Source organism: Somniosus microcephalus, unplaced genomic scaffold, assembly GCF_052327205.1.
Source record: "Somniosus microcephalus isolate GS21.2 unplaced genomic scaffold, FLI_Smic_1.0 unresolved_chr9, whole genome shotgun sequence".
Classification (NCBI taxonomy): domain Eukaryota; kingdom Metazoa; phylum Chordata; class Chondrichthyes; order Squaliformes; family Somniosidae; genus Somniosus; species Somniosus microcephalus.
In genome coordinates, this window is record NW_028225187.1 from 9,411,444 (window position 1) to 9,430,729 (window position 19,286).

The 19,286-nt window shown below is 45.8% G+C and overlaps 16 non-coding genes across 16 annotated transcripts; 8 read left to right on the plus strand and 8 right to left on the minus strand.

Annotated features, from left to right (window-relative positions):
• Positions 1-1,207: 1,207 nt before the first annotated feature.
• On the minus strand, positions 1,208-1,281 carry trnan-guu (transfer RNA asparagine (anticodon GUU)). Its single transcript has one exon. It is a non-coding gene; the product is annotated as a tRNA-Asn (tRNA).
• Positions 1,282-1,409: 128 nt separating this feature from the next.
• Positions 1,410-1,492, plus strand: trnas-aga (transfer RNA serine (anticodon AGA)). Its single transcript has one exon. It is a non-coding gene; the product is annotated as a tRNA-Ser (tRNA).
• Positions 1,493-3,195: 1,703 nt separating this feature from the next.
• On the minus strand, positions 3,196-3,269 carry trnan-guu (transfer RNA asparagine (anticodon GUU)). The gene has a single exon. It is a non-coding gene; the product is annotated as a tRNA-Asn (tRNA).
• Positions 3,270-3,397: 128 nt separating this feature from the next.
• On the plus strand, positions 3,398-3,480 carry trnas-aga (transfer RNA serine (anticodon AGA)). Its single transcript has one exon. It is a non-coding gene; the product is annotated as a tRNA-Ser (tRNA).
• Positions 3,481-5,385: 1,905 nt separating this feature from the next.
• Positions 5,386-5,467, plus strand: trnas-aga (transfer RNA serine (anticodon AGA)). The gene has a single exon. It is a non-coding gene; the product is annotated as a tRNA-Ser (tRNA).
• A 1,703-nt stretch (positions 5,468-7,170) lies between these two features.
• trnan-guu (transfer RNA asparagine (anticodon GUU)) lies at positions 7,171-7,244 on the minus strand. Its single transcript has one exon. It is a non-coding gene; the product is annotated as a tRNA-Asn (tRNA).
• A 128-nt stretch (positions 7,245-7,372) lies between these two features.
• trnas-aga (transfer RNA serine (anticodon AGA)) lies at positions 7,373-7,454 on the plus strand. The gene has a single exon. It is a non-coding gene; the product is annotated as a tRNA-Ser (tRNA).
• A 1,703-nt stretch (positions 7,455-9,157) lies between these two features.
• trnan-guu (transfer RNA asparagine (anticodon GUU)) lies at positions 9,158-9,231 on the minus strand. Its single transcript has one exon. It is a non-coding gene; the product is annotated as a tRNA-Asn (tRNA).
• A 127-nt stretch (positions 9,232-9,358) lies between these two features.
• trnas-aga (transfer RNA serine (anticodon AGA)) lies at positions 9,359-9,440 on the plus strand. The gene has a single exon. It is a non-coding gene; the product is annotated as a tRNA-Ser (tRNA).
• Positions 9,441-11,143: 1,703 nt separating this feature from the next.
• trnan-guu (transfer RNA asparagine (anticodon GUU)) lies at positions 11,144-11,217 on the minus strand. Its single transcript has one exon. It is a non-coding gene; the product is annotated as a tRNA-Asn (tRNA).
• A 1,912-nt stretch (positions 11,218-13,129) lies between these two features.
• Positions 13,130-13,203, minus strand: trnan-guu (transfer RNA asparagine (anticodon GUU)). Its single transcript has one exon. It is a non-coding gene; the product is annotated as a tRNA-Asn (tRNA).
• A 128-nt stretch (positions 13,204-13,331) lies between these two features.
• On the plus strand, positions 13,332-13,413 carry trnas-aga (transfer RNA serine (anticodon AGA)). Its single transcript has one exon. It is a non-coding gene; the product is annotated as a tRNA-Ser (tRNA).
• Positions 13,414-15,116: 1,703 nt separating this feature from the next.
• On the minus strand, positions 15,117-15,190 carry trnan-guu (transfer RNA asparagine (anticodon GUU)). The gene has a single exon. It is a non-coding gene; the product is annotated as a tRNA-Asn (tRNA).
• Positions 15,191-15,318: 128 nt separating this feature from the next.
• Positions 15,319-15,401, plus strand: trnas-aga (transfer RNA serine (anticodon AGA)). The gene has a single exon. It is a non-coding gene; the product is annotated as a tRNA-Ser (tRNA).
• A 1,905-nt stretch (positions 15,402-17,306) lies between these two features.
• trnas-aga (transfer RNA serine (anticodon AGA)) lies at positions 17,307-17,388 on the plus strand. The gene has a single exon. It is a non-coding gene; the product is annotated as a tRNA-Ser (tRNA).
• A 1,702-nt stretch (positions 17,389-19,090) lies between these two features.
• On the minus strand, positions 19,091-19,164 carry trnan-guu (transfer RNA asparagine (anticodon GUU)). Its single transcript has one exon. It is a non-coding gene; the product is annotated as a tRNA-Asn (tRNA).
• Between the last annotated feature and the right edge of the window lie 122 nt (positions 19,165-19,286).

The window sequence follows — 19,286 nt, forward strand, 5'->3', positions numbered from 1 at the left end:
CGTAATGTACATATCCATCTCAGTTAGGAATGTACTCAACGACTGAACCACCACAGCCCTCTGCGTTAGAAAACTCCAAAGATACACAACCCTTACAATGAAGCAATTTCTCCTCATCTCAATCTTAAATGGCCGGCCCCTTATTCTGAAACTTTGACCCCTAGTTCGGGCTCCACAGGCAGGGTAAACAACCTCTCAGTATCCGCCCAGTCAAGCCATGAAAGAATTTATATGTTCTTCCTTCGTAGCGTCTGCTGAATTCATTTCACCACAGAAAACTATGTTTAGCTGGATGGACAACCAGCAGGAAAAACAATGCAGCCAAAGATTTATTCTCCAACCACATTCCCTGAGGCACGCGGCCATACAAAGGGACAAAAGCAGCACACAAGAGAAAAGGCGATTTGAATCCCGTTCGTAGTGTCGAATTTCCTCAATTTGACCGAACGCCATATGAAGCAGCAATTTGAATCAGATATTGCATTTAATTTCAGTCGCAAAATGTTAAGCGATCACACACTGCAAACCGCACGCAAAAAGAAAATCACAAGGCCCGTGCGAGGCACTAAACCGCATTCAAATACAGCAACCAAATCAGTTAGCGTCAAAGATTTTGTCATTAGAAATTCATACCTCTAGCATTTGGCTGAAAACAAGAGATTGCAGGGGCTGCTCGCTTCTCGGCCGCGGCGCTAGCGACAGCAACAAGTCATCCGGTCACAGCTGAGTCCTCCAACTTACTGGAACTGCATGTGACAGAGCAGTTCAATCCTCAGGCCCTGATTGGACACATTCAATGGGGGTGTTCTCGCGCCGCTCTATGTGATTGGTTGGTTGTTGTCATGTGATCAGGGTGCAGGGCGATGCAAGGAAGCTGCAGTTCTCTGGCAATTGTAATAGTTGCAAGCTTTCCATTCTAATCCATGTATGTGTAAACCTGAGGAAAGTGTAGAAAAGGGTTTTCAGAATGGATTATCCACTGTGGCCGATTTTCCTGCTGGATTTTAATGCAAGAACGCTGCACTTGGAGTATTGGTATAAGGGATGTAGAATATCCATGCTGCCTGGCAGAAGACTGATCGATGAAGCGATTGTTCCCATTGGAAACAGGAAGGCAGCAGCAGTATGCTCACCACTGTTCATTTCACGGAATCAAAGACTCCATTTTTAAACAATAGATGAGTTTGCAAAGATTAAAAGTTACTCACGTCTCTGGGTGGGCTCGAACCACCAACCTTTCAGTTAACAGCCGAACGCGCTGGCCCATTGCGCCACAGAGACAGACACGAAATTGTTTGCAATTGGAATTATTCCACATGAACCCATGTGATTATGTGCCAGAGTGTTCACAGCAGAGGCACCGATTTCGAAGCAAATGAGAAGCAGCGTGGGTCCAAACCACTGTCCGGGTAGTCGTGGCCGAGTGGTTAAGGCGATGGACTAGAAATCCATTGGGTGTTTCCCCGCGGAGGTTCGAATCCTGCCGACTACGGCACCGAGGACGTCGTCCCAAATGATCGCTTCTTACTTAATTTGAACTGCTGCCTTTCGGTTCCTCTGCCGAGATTCAAAGCTACAATCAAACAAAGTTTCAAGCAGAAAGTATAAAAAGCACTTCACCCCATTATGACATTACGAGAGGCCTAAGCCAAAGGAGAATACTACGTTATTTAACGCTCTTGGAACCGTCAAAGCAATTTTAACCGTCGAAAATATTTTATTTTGCGACCCATTGAAGAAAATGCACGTCTTCCGCGCAGCCATCTTCCAGTTGATGCTGCTTCCTACTGCGATGCTTATTTAATGAACTAAGGCAGACGAGCCACAGTTCTCAACACCGCCGGCCTAAATCGCTACATTAGATCATAAGAAATAGGAGCAGGATTTGGCCATGCGGCCCTCGATCATGCTCCGCCATTCAATAAGATCATGCCTGATCCTCTACCTCAACTGAAAGTTACCGACCTTGCCCCATATACCTTGATTTCCGTAATGTACATATCCATCTCAGTTAGGAATGTACTCAACGACTGAACCACCACAGCCCTCTGCGTTAGAAAACTCCAAAGATACACAACCCTTACAATGAAGCAATTTCTCCTCATCTCAATCTTAAATGGCCGGCCCCTTATTCTGAAACTTTGACCCCTAGTTCGGGCTCCACAGGCAGGGTAAACAACCTCTCAGAATCCGCCCAGTCAAGCCATGAAAGAATTTATATGTTCTTCCTTCGTAGCGTCTGCTGAATTCATTTCACCACAGAAAACTATGTTTAGCTGGATGGACAACCAGCAGGAAAAACAATGCAGCCAAAGATTTATTCTCCAACCACATTCCCTGAGGCACGCGGCCATACAAAGGGACAAAAGCAGCACACAAGAGAAAAGGCGATTTGAATCCCGTTCGTAGTGTCGAATTTCCTCAATTTGACCGAACGCCATATGAAGCAGCAATTTGAATCAGATATTGCATTTAATTTCAGTCGCAAAATGTTAAGCGATCACACACTGCAAACCGCACGCAAAAAGAAAATCACAAGGCCCGTGCGAGGCACTAAACCGCATTCAAATACAGCAACCAAATCAGTTAGCGTCAAAGATTTTGTCATTAGAAATTCATACCTCTAGCATTTGGCTGAAAACAAGAGATTGCAGGGGCTGCTCGCTTCTCGGCCGCGGCGCTAGCGACAGCAACAAGTCATCCGGTCACAGCTGAGTCCTCCAACTTACTGGAACTGCATGTGACAGAGCAGTTCAATCCTCAGGCCCTGATTGGACACATTCAATGGGGGTGTTCTCGCGCCGCTCTATGTGATTGGTTGGTTGTTGTCATGTGATCAGGGTGCAGGGCGATGCAAGGAAGCTGCAGTTCTCTGGCAATTGTAATAGTTGCAAGCTTTCCATTCTAATCCATGTATGTGTAAACCTGAGGAAAGTGTAGAAAAGGGTTTTCAGAATGGATTATCCACTGTGGCCGATTTTCCTGCTGGATTTTAATGCAAGAACGCTGCACTTGGTGTATTGGTATAAGGGATGTAGAATATCCATGCTGCCTGGCAGAAGACTGATCGATGAAGCGATTGTTCCCATTGGAAACAGGAAGGCAGCAGCAGTATGCTCACCACTGTTCATTTCACGGAATCAAAGACTCCATTTTTAAACAATAGATGAGTTTGCAAAGATTAAAAGTTACTCACGTCTCTGGGTGGGCTCGAACCACCAACCTTTCAGTTAACAGCCGAACGCGCTGGCCCATTGCGCCACAGAGACAGACACGAAAATGTTTGCAATTGGAATTATTCCACATGAACCCATGTGATTATGTGCCAGAGTGTTCACAGCAGAGGCACCGATTTCGAAGCAAATGAGAAGCAGCGTGGGTCCAAACCACTGTCCGGGTAGTCGTGGCCGAGTGGTTAAGGCGATGGACTAGAAATCCATTGGGTGTTTCCCCGCGGAGGTTCGAATCCTGCCGACTACGGCACCGAGGACGTCGTCCCAAATGATCGCTTTTTACTTAATTTGAACTGCTGCCTTTCGGTTCCTCTGCCGAGATTCAAAGCTACAATCAAACAAAGTTTCAAGCAGAAAGTATAAAAAGCACTTCACCCCATTATGACATTACGAGAGGCCTAAGCCAAAGGAGAATACTACGTTATTTAACGCTCTTGGAACCGTCAAAGCAATTTTAACCGTCGAAAATATTTTATTTTGCAACCCATTGAAGAAAATGCACGTCTTCCGCGCAGCCATCTTCCAGTTGATGCTGCTTCCTACTGCGATGCTTATTTAATGAACTAAGGCAGACGAGCCACAGTTCTCAACACCGCCGGCCTAAATCGCTACATTAGATCATAAGAAATAGGAGCAGGATTTGGCCATGCGGCCCTCGATCATGCTCCGCCATTCAATAAGATCATGCCTGATCCTCTACCTCAACTGAAAGTTACCGACCTTGCCCCATATACCTTGATTTCCGTAATGTACATATCCATCTCAGTTAGGAATGTACTCAACGACTGAACCACCACAGCCCTCTGCGTTAGAAAACTCCAAAGATACACAACCCTTACAATGAAGCAATTTCTCCTCATCTCAATCTTAAATGGCCGGCCCCTTATTCTGAAACTTTGACCCCTAGTTCGGGCTCCACAGCCAGGGTAAACAACCTCTCAGAATCCGCCCAGTCAAGCCATGAAAGAATTTATATGTTCTTCCTTCGTAGCGTCTGCTGAATTCATTTCACCACAGAAAACTATGTTTAGCTGGATGGACAACCAGCAGGAAAAACAATGCAGCCAAAGATTTATTCTCCAACCACATTCCCTGAGGCACGCGGCCATACAAAGGGACAAAAGCAGCACACAAGAGAAAAGGCGATTTGAATCCCGTTCGTAGTGTCGAATTTCCTCAATTTGACCGAACGCCATATGAAGCAACAATTTGAATCAGATATTGCATTTAATTTCAGTCGCAAAATGTTAAGCGATCACACACTGCAAACCGCACGCAAAAAGAAAATCACAAGGCCCGTGCGAGGCACTAAACCGCATTCAAATACAGCAACCAAATCAGTTAGCGTCAAAGATTTTGTCATTAGAAATTCATACCTCTCGCATTTGGCTGAAAACAAGAGATTGCAGGGGCTGCTCGCTTCTCGGCCGCGGCGCTAGCGACAGCAACAAGTCATCCGGTCACAGCTGAGTCCTCCAACTTACTGGAACTGCACGTGACAGAGCAGTTCAATCCTCAGGCCCTGATTGGACACATTCAATGGGGGTGTTCTCGCGCCGCTCTATGTGATTGGTTGGTTGTTGTCATGTGATCAGGGTGCAGGGCGATGCAAGGAAGCTGCAGTTCTCTGGCAATTGTAATAGTTGCAAGCTTTCCATTCTAATCCATGTATGTGTAAACCTGAGGAAAGTGTAGAAAAGGGTTTTCAGAATGGATTATCCACTGTGGCCGATTTTCCTGCTGGATTTTAATGCAAGAACGCTGCACTTGGAGTATTGGTATAAGGGATGTAGAATATCCATGCTGCCTGGCAGAAGACTGATCGATGAAGCGATTGTTCCCATTGGAAACAGAAAGGCAGCAGCAGTATGCTCACCACTGTTCATTTCACGGAATCAAAGACTCCATTTTTAAACAATAGATGAGTTTGCAAAAATTAAAAGTTACTTACGTCTCTGGGTGGGCTCGAACCACCAACCTTTCAGTTAACAGCCGAACGCGCTGGCCCATTGCGCCACAGATACAGACACGAAAATGTTTGCAATTGGAATTATTCCACATGAACCCATGTGATTATGTGCCAGAGTGTTCACAGCAGAGGCACCGATTTCGAAGCAAATGAGAAGCTGCGTGGGTCCAAACCACTGTCCGGGTAGTCGTGGCCGAGTGGTTAAGGCGATGGACTAGAAATCCATTGGGGTTTCCCCGCGCAGGTTCGAATCCTGCCGACTACGGCACCGAGGACGTCGTCCCAAATGATCGCTTTTTACTTAATTTGAACTGCTGCCTTTCAGTTCCTCTGCCGAGATTCAAAGCTACAATCAAACAAAGTTTCAAGCAGAAAGTATAACAAGCACTTCACCCCATTATGACATTACAAGAGGCCTAAGCCAAAGGAGAATACTACGTTATTTAACGCTCTTGGAACCGTCAAAGCAATTTTAACCGTCGAAAATATTTTATTTTGCAACCCATTGAAGAAAAGGCACGTCTTCCGCGCAGCCATCTTCCAGTTGATGCTGCTTCCTGCTGCGATGCTTATTTAATGAACTAAGGCAGACGAGCCACAGTTCTCAACACCGCCGGCCTAAATCGCTACATTAGATCATAAGAAATAGGAGCAGGATTTGGCCATGCGGCCCTCGATCATGCTCCGCCATTCAATAAGATCATGCCTGATCCTCTACCTCAACTGAAAGTTACCGACCTTGCCCCATATACCTTGATTTCCGTAATGTACATATCCATCTCAGTTAGGAATGTACTCAACGACTGAACCACCACAGCCCTCTGCGTTAGAAAACTCCAAAGATACACAACCCTTACAATGAAGCAATTTCTCCTCATCTCAATCTTAAATGGCGGGCCCCTTATTCTGAAACTTTGACCACTAGTTCGGGCTCCACAGCCAGGGTAAACAACCTCTCAGAATCCGCCCAGTCAAGCCATGAAAGAATTTATATGTTCTTCCTTCGTAGCGTCTGCTGAATTCATTTCACCACAGAAAACTATGTTTAGCTGGATGGACAACCAGCAGGAAAAACAATGCAGCCAAAGATTTATTCTCCAACCACATTCCCTGAGGCACGCGGCCATACAAAGGGACAAAAGCAGCACACAAGAGAAAAGGCGATTTGAATCCCGTTCGTAGTGTCGAATTTCCTCAATTTGACCGAACGCCATATGAAGCAACAATTTGAATCAGATATTGCATTTAATTTCAGTCGCAAAATGTTAAGCGATCACACACTGCAAACCGCACGCAAAAAGAAAATCACAAGGCCCGTGCGAGGCACTAAACCGCATTCAAATACAGCAACCAAATCAGTTAGCGTCAAAGATTTTGTCATTAGAAATTCATACCTCTAGCATTTGGCTGAAAACAAGAGATTGCAGGGGCTGCTCGCTTCTCGGCCGCGGCGCTAGCGACAGCAACAAGTCATCCGGTCACAGCTGAGTCCTCCAACTTACTGGAACTGCATGTGACAGAGCAGTTCAATCCTCAGGCCCTGATTGGACACATTCAATGGGGGTGTTCTCGCGCCGCTCTATGTGATTGGTTGGTTGTTGTCATGTGATCAGGGTGCAGGGCGATGCAAGGAAGCTGCAGTTCTCTGGCAATTGTAATAGTTGCAAGCTTTCCATTCTAATCCATGTATGTGTAAACCTGAGGAAAGTGTAGAAAAGGGTTTTCAGAATGGATTATCCACTGTGGCCGATTTTCCTGCTGGATTTTAATGCAAGAACGCTGCACTTGGAGTATTGGTATAAGGGATGTAGAATATCCATGCTGCCTGGCAGAAGACTGATCGATGAAGCGATTGTTCCCATTGGAAACAGGAAGGCAGCAGCAGTATGCTCACCACTGTTCATTTCACGGAATCAAAGACTCCATTTTTAAACAATAGATGAGTTTGCAAAAATTAAAAGTTACTCACGTCTCTGGGTGGGCTCGAACCACCAACCTTTCAGTTAACAGCCGAACGCGCTGGCCCATTGCGCCACAGAGGCAGACACGAAAATGTTTGCAATTGGAATTATTCCACATGAACCCATGTGATTATGTGCCAGAGTGTTCACAGCAGAGGCACCGATTTCGAAGCAAATGAGAAGCTGCGTGGGTCCAAACCACTGTCCGGGTAGTCGTGGCCGAGTGGTTAAGGCGATGGACTAGAAATCCATTGGGGTTTCCCCGCGCAGGTTCGAATCCTGCCGACTACGGCACCGAGGACGTCGTCCCAAATGATCGCTTTTTACTTAATTTGAACTGCTGCCTTTCGGTTCCTCTGCCGAGATTCAAAGCTACAATCAAACAAAGTTTCAAGCAGAAAGTATAACAAGCACTTCACCCCATTATGACATTACGAGAGGCCTAAGCCAAAGGAGAATACTACGTTATTTAACGCTCTTGGAACCGTCAAAGCAATTTTAACCGTCGAAAATATTTTATTTTGCAACCCATTGAAGAAAATGCACGTCTTCCGCGCAGCCATCTTCCAGTTGATGCTGCTTCCTACTGCGATGCTTATTTAATGAACTAAGGCAGACGAGCCACAGTTCTCAACACCGCCGGCCTAAATTGCTACATTAGATCATAAGAAATAGGAGCAGGATTTGGCCATGCGGCCCTCGATCATGCTCCGCCATTCAATAAGATCATGGCTGATCCTCTACCTCAACTGAAAGTTACCGACCTTGCCCCATATACCTTGATTTCCGTAATGTACATATCCATCTCAGTTAGGAATGTACTCAACGACTGAACCACCACAGCCCTCTGCGTTAGAAAACTCCAAAGATACACAACCCTTACAATGAAGCAATTTCTCCTCATCTCAATCTTAAATGGCCGGCCCCTTATTCTGAAACTTTGACCCCTAGTTCGGGCTCCACAGCCAGGGTAAACAACCTCTCAGAATCCGCCCAGTCAAGCCATGAAAGAATTTATATGTTCTTCCTTCGTAGCGTCTGCTGAATTCATTTCACCACAGAAAACTATGTTTAGCTGGATGGACAACCAGCAGGAAAAACAATGCAGCCAAAGATTTATTCTCCAACCACATTCCCTGAGGCACGCGGCCATACAAAGGGACAAAAGCAGCACACAAGAGAAAAGGCGATTTGAATCCCGTTCGTAGTGTCGAATTTCCTCAATTTGACCGAACGCCATATGAAGCAACAATTTGAATCAGATATTGCATTTAATTTCAGTCGCAAAATGTTAAGCGATCACACACTGCAAACCGCACGCAAAAAGAAAATCACAAGGCCCGTGCGAGGCACTAAACCGCATTCAAATACAGCAACCAAATCAGTTAGCGTCAAAGATTTTGTCATTAGAAATTCATACCTCTAGCATTTGGCTGAAAACAAGAGATTGCAGGGGCTGCTCGCTTCTCGGCCGCGGCGCTAGCGACAGCAACAAGTCATCCGGTCACAGCTGAGTCCTCCAACTTACTGGAACTGCATGTGACAGAGCAGTTCAATCCTCAGGCCCTGATTGGACACATTCAATGGGGGTGTTCTCGCGCCGCTCTATGTGATTGGTTGGTTGTTGTCATGTGATCAGGGTGCAGGGCGATGCAAGGAAGCTGCAGTTCTCTGGCAATTGTAATAGTTGCAAGCTTTCCATTCTAATCCATGTATGTGTAAACCTGAGGAAAGTGTAGAAAAGGGTTTTCAGAATGGATTATCCACTGTGGCCGATTTTCCTGCTGGATTTTAATGCAAGAACGCTGCACTTGGAGTATTGGTATAAGGGATGTAGAATATCCATGCTGCCTGGCAGAAGACTGATCGATGAAGCGATTGTTCCCATTGGAAACAGGAAGGCAGCAGCAGTATGCTCACCACTGTTCATTTCACGGAATCAAAGACTCCATTTTTAAACAATAGATGAGTTTGCAAAAATTAAAAGTTACTCACGTCTCTGGGTGGGCTCGAACCACCAACCTTTCAGTTAACAGCCGAACGCGCTGGCCCATTGCGCCACAGAGGCAGACACGAAAATGTTTGCAATTGGAATTATTCCACATGAACCCATGTGATTATGTGCCAGAGTGTTCACAGCAGAGGCACCGATTTCGAAGCAAATGAGAAGCTGCGTGGGTCCAACCACTGTCCGGGTAGTCGTGGCCGAGTGGTTAAGGCGATGGACTAGAAATCCATTGGGGTTTCCCCGCGCAGGTTCGAATCCTGCCGACTACGGCACCGAGGACGTCGTCCCAAATGATCGCTTTTTACTTAATTTGAACTGCTGCCTTTCGGTTCCTCTGCCGAGATTCAAAGCTACAATCAAACAAAGTTTCAAGCAGAAAGTATAACAAGCACTTCACCCCATTATGACATTACGAGAGGCCTAAGCCAAAGGAGAATACTACGTTATTTAACGCTCTTGGAACCGTCAAAGCAATTTTAACCGTCGAAAATATTTTATTTTGCAACCCATTGAAGAAAATGCACGTCTTCCGCGCAGCCATCTTCCAGTTGATGCTGCTTCCTACTGCGATGCTTATTTAATGAACTAAGGCAGACGAGCCACAGTTCTCAACACCGCCGGCCTAAATTGCTACATTAGATCATAAGAAATAGGAGCAGGATTTGGCCATGCGGCCCTCGATCATGCTCCGCCATTCAATAAGATCATGGCTGATCCTCTACCTCAACTGAAAGTTACCGACCTTGCCCCATATACCTTGATTTCCGTAATGTACATATCCATCTCAGTTAGGAATGTACTCAACGACTGAACCACCACAGCCCTCTGCGTTAGAAAACTCCAAAGATACACAACCCTTACAATGAAGCAATTTCTCCTCATCTCAATCTTAAATGGCCGGCCCCTTATTCTGAAACTTTGACCCCTAGTTCGGGCTCCACAGCCAGGGTAAACAACCTCTCAGAATCCGCCCAGTCAAGCCATGAAAGAATTTATATGTTCTTCCTTCGTAGCGTCTGCTGAATTCATTTCACCACAGAAAACTATGTTTAGCTGGATGGACAACCAGCAGGAAAAACAATGCAGCCAAAGATTTATTCTCCAACCACATTCCCTGAGGCACGCGGCCATACAAAGGGACAAAAGCAGCACACAAGAGAAAAGGCGATTTGAATCCCGTTCGTAGTGTCGAATTTCCTCAATTTGACCGAACGCCATATGAAGCAGCAATTTGAATCAGATATTGCATTTAATTTCAGTCGCAAAATGTTAAGCGATCACACACTGCAAACCGCACGCAAAAAGAAAATCACAAGGCCCGTGCGAGGCACTAAACCGCATTCAAATACAGCAACCAAATCAGTTAGCGTCAAAGATTTTGTCATTAGAAATTCATACCTCTAGCATTTGGCTGAAAACAAGAGATTGCAGGGGCTGCTCGCTTCTCGGCCGCGGCGCTAGCGACAGCAACAAGTCATCCGGTCACAGCTGAGTCCTCCAACTTACTGGAACTGCATGTGACAGAGCAGTTCAATCCTCAGGCCCTGATTGGACACATTCAATGGGGGTGTTCTCGCGCCGCTCTATGTGATTGGTTGGTTGTTGTCATGTGATCAGGGTGCAGGGCGATGCAAGGAAGCTGCAGTTCTCTGGCAATTGTAATAGTTGCAAGCTTTCTATTCTAATCCATGTATGTGTAAACCTGAGGAAAGTGTAGAAAAGGGTTTTCAGAATGGATTATCCACTGTGGCCGATTTTCCTGCTGGATTTTAATGCAAGAACGCTGCACTTGGAGTATTGGTATAAGGGATGTAGAATATCCATGCTGCCTGGCAGAAGACTGATCGATGAAGCGATTGTTCCCATTGGAAACAGGAAGGCAGCAGCAGTATGCTCACCACTGTTCATTTCACGGAATCAAAGACTCCATTTTTAAACAATAGATGAGATTGCAAAGATTAAAAGTTACTCACGTCTCTGGGTGGGCTCGAACCACCAACCTTTCAGTTAACAGCCGAACGCGCTGGCCCATTGCGCCACAGAGACAGACACGAAAATGTTTGCAATTGGAATTATTCCACATGAACCCATGTGATTATGTGCCAGAGTGTTCACAGCAGAGGCACCGATTTCGAAGCAAATGAGAAGCAGCGTGGGTCCAAACCACTGTCCGGGTAGTCGTGGCCGAGTGTTTAAGGCGATGGACTAGAAATCCATTGGGTGTTTCCCCGCGGAGGTTGGAATCCTGCCGACTACGGCACCGAGGACGTCGTCCCAAATGATCGCTTTTTACTTAATTTGAACTGCTGCCTTTCGGTTCCTCTGCCGAGATTCAAAGCTACAATCAAACAAAGTTTCAAGCAGAAAGTATAACAAGCACTTCACCCCATTATGACATTACAAGAGGCCTAAGCCAAAGGAGAATACTACGTTATTTAACGCTCTTGGAACCGTCAAAGCAATTTTAACCGTCGAAAATATTTTATTTTGCAACCCATTGAAGAAAAGGCACGTCTTCCGCGCAGCCATCTTCCAGTTGATGCTGCTTCCTACTGCGATGCTTATTTAATGAACTAAGGCAGACGAGCCACAGTTCTCAACACCGCCGGCCTAAATCGCTACATTAGATCATAAGAAATAGGAGCAGGATTTGGCCATGCGGCCCTCGATCATGCTCCGCCATTCAATAAGATCATGCCTGATCCTCTACCTCAACTGAAAGTTACCGACCTTGCCCCATATACCTTGATTTCCGTAATGTACATATCCATCTCAGTTAGGAATGTACTCAACGACTGAACCACCACAGCCCTCTGCGTTAGAAAACTCCAAAGTTACACAACCCTTACAATGAAGCAATTTCTCCTCATCTCAATCTTAAATGGCGGGCCCCTTATTCTGAAACTTTGACCACTAGTTCGGGCTCCACAGCCAGGGTAAACAACCTCTCAGAATCCGCCCAGTCAAACCATGAAAGAATTTATATGTTCTTCCTTCGTAGCGTCTGCTGAATTCATTTCACCACAGAAAACTATGTTTAGCTGGATGGACAACCAGCAGGAAAAACAATGCAGCCAAAGATTTATTCTCCAACCACATTCCCTGAGGCACGCGGCCATACAAAGGGACAAAAGCAGCACACAAGAGAAAAGGCGATTTGAATCCCGTTCGTAGTGTCGAATTTCCTCAATTTGACCGAACGCCATATGAAGCAACAATTTGAATCAGATATTGCATTTAATTTCAGTCGCAAAATGTTAAGCGATCACACACTGCAAACCGCACGCAAAAAGAAAATCACAAGGCCCGTGCGAGGCACTAAACCGCATTCAAATACAGCAACCAAATCAGTTAGCGTCAAAGATTTTGTCATTAGAAATTCATACCTCTCGCATTTGGTGTGACAAGAGATTGCAGGGGCTGCTCGCTTCTCGGCCGCGGCGCTAGCGACAGCAACAAGTCATCCGGTCACAGCTGAGTCCTCCAACTTACTGGAACTGCACGTGACAGAGCAGTTCAATCCTCAGGCCCTGATTGGACACATTCAATGGGGGTGTTCTCGCGCCGCTCTATGTGATTGGTTGGTTGTTGTCATGTGATCAGGGTGCAGGGCGATGCAAGGAAGCTGCAGTTCTCTGGCAATTGTAATAGTTGCAAGCTTTCCATTCTAATCCATGTATGTGTAAACCTGAGGAAAGTGTAGAAAAGGGTTTTCAGAATGGATTATCCACTGTGGCCGATTTTCCTGCTGGATTTTAATGCAAGAACGCTGCACTTGGAGTATTGGTATAAGGGATGTAGAATATCCATGCTGCCTGGCAGAAGACTGATCGATGAAGCGATTGTTCCCATTGGAAACAGGAAGGCAGCAGCAGTATGCTCACCACTGTTCATTTCACGGAATCAAAGACTCCATTTTTAAACAATAGATGAGTTTGCAAAAATTAAAAGTTACTCACGTCTCTGGGTGGGCTCGAACCACCAACCTTTCAGTTAACAGCCGAACGCGCTGGCCCATTGCGCCACAGAGACAGACATGAAAATGTTTGCAATTGGAATTATTCCACATGAACCCATGTGATTATGTGCCAGAGTGTTCACAGCAGAGGCACCGATTTCGAAGCAAATGAGAAGCTGCGTGGGTCCAAACCACTGTCCGGGTAGTCGTGGCCGAGTGGTTAAGGCGATGGACTAGAAATCCATTGGGGTTTCCCCGCGCAGGTTCGAATCCTGCCGACTACGGCACCAAGGACGTCGTCCCAAATGATCGCTTTTTACTTAATTTGAACTGCTGCCTTTCGGTTCCTCTGCCGAGATTCAAAGCTACAATCAAACAAAGTTTCAAGCAGAAAGTATAACAAGCACTTCACCCCATTATGACATTAGGAGAGGCCTAAGCCAAAGGAGAATACTACGTTATTTAATGCTCTTGGAACCGTCAAAGCAATTTTAACCGTCGAAAATATTTTATTTTGCAACCCATTGAAGAAAATGCACGTCTTCCGCGCAGCCATCTTCCAGTTGATGCTGCTTCCTACTGCGATGCTTATTTAATGAACTAAGGCAGACGAGCCACAGTTCTCAACACCGCCGGCTTAAATTGCTACATAAGATCATAAGAAATAGGAGCAGGATTTGGCCATGCGGCCCTCGATCATGCTCCGCCATTCAATAAGATCATGGCTGATCCTCTACCTCAACTGAAAGTTACCGACCTTGCCCCATATACCTTGATTTCCGTAATGTACATATCCATCTCAGTTAGGAATGTACTCAACGACTGAACCACCACAGCCCTCTGCGTTAGAAAACTCCAAAGATACACAACCCTTACAATGAAGCAATTTCTCCTCATCTCAATCTTAAATGGCCGGCCCCTTATTCTGAAACTTTGACCCCTAGTTCGGGCTCCACAGCCAGGGTAAACAACCTCTCAGAATCCGCCCAGTCAAGCCATGAAAGAATTTATATGTTCTTCCTTCGTAGCATCTGCTGAATTCATTTCACCACAGAAAACTATGTTTAGCTGGATGGACAACCAGCAGGAAAAACAATGCAGCCAAAGATTTATTCTCCAACCACATTCCCTGAGGCACGCGGCCATAAAAAGGGACAAAAGCAGCACACAAGAGAAAAGGCGATTTGAATCCCGGTCGTAGTGTCGAATTTCCTCAATTTGACCGAACGCCATATGAAGCAGCAATTTGAATCAGATATTGCATTTAATTTCAGTCGCAAAATGTTAAGCGATCACACACTGCAAACCGCACGCAAAAATAAAATCACAAGGCCCGTGCGAGGCACTAAACCGCATTCAAATACAGCAACCAAATCAGTTAGCGTCAAAGATTTTGTCATTAGAAATTCATACCTCTAGCATTTGGCTGAAAACAAGAGATTGCAGGGGCTGCTCGCTTCTCGGCCGCGGCGCCAGCGACAGCAACAAGTCATCCGGTCACAGCTGAGTCCTCCAACTTACTGGAACTGCATGTGACAGAGCAGTTCAATCCTCAGGCCCTGATTGGACACATTCAATGGGGGTGTTCTCGCGCCGCTCTATGTGATTGGTTGGTTGTTGTCATGTGATCAGGGTGCAGGGCGATGCAAGGAAGCTGCAGTTCTCTGGCAATTGTAATAGTTGCAAGCTTTCCATTCTAATCCATGTATGTGTAAACCTGAGGAAAGTGTAGAAAAGGGTTTTCAGAATGGATTATCCACTGTGGCCGATTTTCCTGCTGGATTTTAATGCAAGAACGCTGCACTTGGAGTATTGGTATAAGGGATGTAGAATATCCATGCTGCCTGGCAGAAGACTGATCGATGAAGCGATTGTTCCCATTGGAAACAGGAAGGCAGCAGCAGTATGCTCACCACTGTTCATTTCACGGAATCAAAGACTCCATTTTTAAACAATAGATGAGATTGCAAAGATTAAAAGTTACTCACGTCTCTGGGTGGGCTCGAACCACCAACCTTTCAGTTAACAGCCGAACGCGCTGGCCCATTGCGCCACAGAGACAGACACGAAAATGTTTGCAATTGGAATTATTCCACATGAACCCATGTGATTATGTGCCAGAGTGTTCACAGCAGAGGCACCGATTTCGAAGCAAATGAGAAGCAGCGTGGGTCCAAACCACTGTCCGGGTAGTCGTGGCCGAGTGGTTAAGGCGATGGACTAGAAATCCATTGGGTGTTTCCCCGCGGAGGTTCGAATCCTGCCGACTACGGCACCGAGGACGTCGTCCCAAATGATCGCTTTTTACTTAATTTGAACTGCTGCCTTTCGGTTCCTCTGCCGAGATTCAAAGCTACAATCAAACAAAGTTTCAAGCAGAAAGTATAACAAGCACTTCACCCCATTATGACATTACGAGAGGCCTAAGCCAAAGGAGAATACTACGTTATTTAACGCTCTTGGAACCGTCAAAGCAATTTTAACCGTCGAAAATATTTTATTTTGCAACCCATTGAAGAAAAGGCACGTCTTCCGCGCAGCCATCTTCCAGTTGATGCTGCTTCCTACTGCGATGCTTATTTAATGAACTAAGGCAGACGAGCCACAGTTCTCAACACCGCCGGCCTAAATCGGTGCATTAGATCATAAGAAATAGGAGCAGGATTTGGCCATGCGGCCCTCGATCATGCTCCGCCATTCAATAAGATCATGGCTGATCCTCTACCTCAACTGAAAGTTACCGACCTTGCCCCATATACCTTGATTTCCGTAATGTACATATCCATCTCAGTTAGGAATGTACTCAACGACTGAACCACCACAGCCCTCTGCGTTAGAAAACTCCAAAGATACACAACCCTTACAATGAAGCAATTTCTCCTCATCTCAATCTTAAATGGCCGGCCCCTTATTCTGAAACTTTGACCACTAGTTCGGGCTCCACAGCCAGGGTAAACAACCTCTCAGAATCCGCCCAGTCAAGCCATGAAAGAATTTATATGTTCTTCCTTCGTAGCGTCTGCTGAATTCATTTCACCACAGAAAACTATGTTTAGCTGGATGGACAACCAGCAGGAAAAACAATGCAGCCAAAGATTTATTCTCCAACCACATTCCCTGAGGCACGCGGCCATACAAAGGGACAAAAGCAGCACACAAGAGAAAAGGCGATTTGAATCCCGTTCGTAGTGTCGAATTTCCTCAATTTGACCGAACGCCATATGAAGCAACAATTTGAATCAGATATTGCATTTAATTTCAGTCGCAAAATGTTAAGCGATCACACACTGCAAACCGCACGCAAAAAGAAAATCACAAGGCCCGTGCGAGGCACTAAACCGCATTCAAATACAGCAACCAAATCAGTTAGCGTCAAAGATTTTGTCATTAGAAATTCATACCTCTAGCATTTGGCTGAAAACAAGAGATTGCAGGGGCTGCTCGCTTCTCGGCCGCGGCGCTAGCGACAGCAACAAGTCATCCGGTCACAGCTGAGTCCTCCAACTTACTGGAACTGCATGTGACAGAGCAGTTCAATCCTCAGGCCCTGATTGGACACATTCAATGGGGGTGTTCTCGCGCCGCTCTATGTGATTGGTTGGTTGTTGTCATGTGATCAGGGTGCAGGGCGATGCAAGGAAGCTGCAGTTCTCTGGCAATTGTAATAGTTGCAAGCTTTCCATTCTAATCCATGTATGTGTAAACCTGAGGAAAGTGTAGAAAAGGGTTTTCAGAATGGATTATCCACTGTGGCCGATTTTCCTGCTGGATTTTAATGCAAGAACGCTGCACTTGGAGTATTGGTATAAGGGATGTAGAATATCCATGCTGCCTGGCAGAAGACTGATCGATGAAGCGATTGTTCCCATTGGAAACAGGAAGGCAGCAGCAGTATGCTCACCACTGTTCATTTCACGGAATCAAAGACTCCATTTTTAAACAATAGATGAGTTTGCAAAAATTAAAAGTTACTCACGTCGTTGGGTGGGCTCGAACCACCAACCTTTCAGTTAACAGCCGAACGCGCTGGCCCATTGCACCACAGAGACAGACACGAAAATGTTTGCAATTGGAATTATTCCACATGAACCCATGTGATTATGTGCCAGAATGTTCACAGCAGAGGCACCGATTTCGAAGCAAATGAGAAGCTGCGTGGGTCCAAACTACTGCCAGGGTAGTCGTGGCCGAGTGGTTAAGGCGATGGACTAGAAATCCATTGGGGTTTCCCCGCGCAGGTTCGAATCCTGCCGACTACGGCACCGAGGACGTCGTCCCAAATGATCGCTTTTTACTTAATTTGAACTGCTGCCTTTCGGTTCCTCTGCCGAGATTCAAAGCTACAATCAAACAAAGTTTCAAGCAGAAAGTATAACAAGCACTTCACCCCATTATGACATTACGAGAGGCCTAAGCCAAAGGAGAATACTACGTTACTTAACGCTCTTGGAACCGTCAAAGCAATTTTAACCGTCGAAAATATTTTATTTTGCAACCCATTGAAGAAAATGCACGTCTTCCGCGCAGCCATCTTCCAGTTGATGCTGCTTCCTACTGCGATGCTTATTTAATGAACTAAGGCAGACGAGCCACAGTTCTCAACAACGCCGGCCTAAATCGCTACATTAGATCATAAGAAATAGGAGCAGGATTTGGCCATGCGGCCCTCGATCATGCTCCGCCATTCAATAAGATCATGGCTGATCCTCTACCTCAACTGAAAGTTACCGACCTTGCCCCATATACCTTGATTTCCGTAATGTACATATCCATCTCAGTTAGGAATGTACTCAACGACTGAACCACCACAGCCTCTGCGTTAGAAAACTCCAAAGATACACAACCCTTACAATGAAGCAATTTCTCCTCATCTCAATCTTAAATGGCCGGCCTCTTATTCTGAAACTTTGACCCCTAGTTCGGGCTCCACAGCCAGGGTAAACAACCTCTCAGAATCCGCCCAGTCAAGCCATGAAAGAATTTATATGTTCTTCCTTTGTAGCGTCTGCTGAATTCATTTCACCACAGAAAACTATGTTTAGCTGGATGGACAATCAGCAGGAAAAACAATGCAGCCAAAGATTTATTCTCCAACCACATTCCCTGAGGCACGCGGCCATACAAAGGGACAAAAGCAGCACACAAGAGAAAAGGCGATTTGAATCCCGTTCGTAGTGTCGAATTTCCTCAATTTGACCGAACGCCATATGAAGCAACAATTTGAATCAGATATTGCATTTAATTTCAGTCGCAAAATGTTAAGCGATCACACACTGCAAACCGCAGGCAAAAAGAAAATCACAAGGCCCGTGCGAGGCACTAAACCGCATTCAAATACAGCAACCAAATCAGTTAGCGTCAAAGATTTTGTCATTAGAAATTCATACATCAAGCATTTGGCTGAAAACAAGAGATTGCAGGGGCTGCTCGCTTCCCGGCCGCGGCGCTAGCGACAGCAACAAGTCTTCCGCTCACAGCTGAGTCCTCCAATGTACTGGAACTGCATGTGACAGAGCAGTTCAATCCTCAGGCCCTGATTGGACACATTCAATGGGGTTGTTCTCGCGCCGCTCTATGTGATTGGTTGGTTGTTGTCATGTGATCAGGGTGCAGAGCGATGCAAGGAACCTACAGTTCTCTGACAATTGTAATAGTTGCAAGCTTTCCATTCTAATCCATGTATGTGTAAACCTGAGGAAAGTGTAGAAAAGGGATTTCAGAATGGATTATCCACTGCGGCCGATTTTCCTGCTGGATTTTAATGCAAGAACGCTGCACTTGGAGTATTGGTATAAGGGATGTAGAATATCCATGCTGCCTGGCAGAAGACTGATCGATGAAGCGATTGTTCCCATTGGAAACAGGAAGGCAGCAGCAGTATGCTCACCACTGTTCATTTCACGGAATCAAAGACTCCATTTTTAAACAATAGATGAGTTTGCAAAAATTAAAAGTTACTCACGTCTCTGGGTGGGCTCGAACCACCAACCTTTCAGTTAACAGCCGAACGCGTTGGCCCATTGCGCCACAGAGACAGACACGAAAATGTTTGCAATTGGAATTATTCCACATGAACCCATGTGATTAGGTGCCAGAGTGTTCACAGCAGAGGCACCGATTTCGAAGCAAATGAGAAGCTGCGTGGGTCCAAGCCACT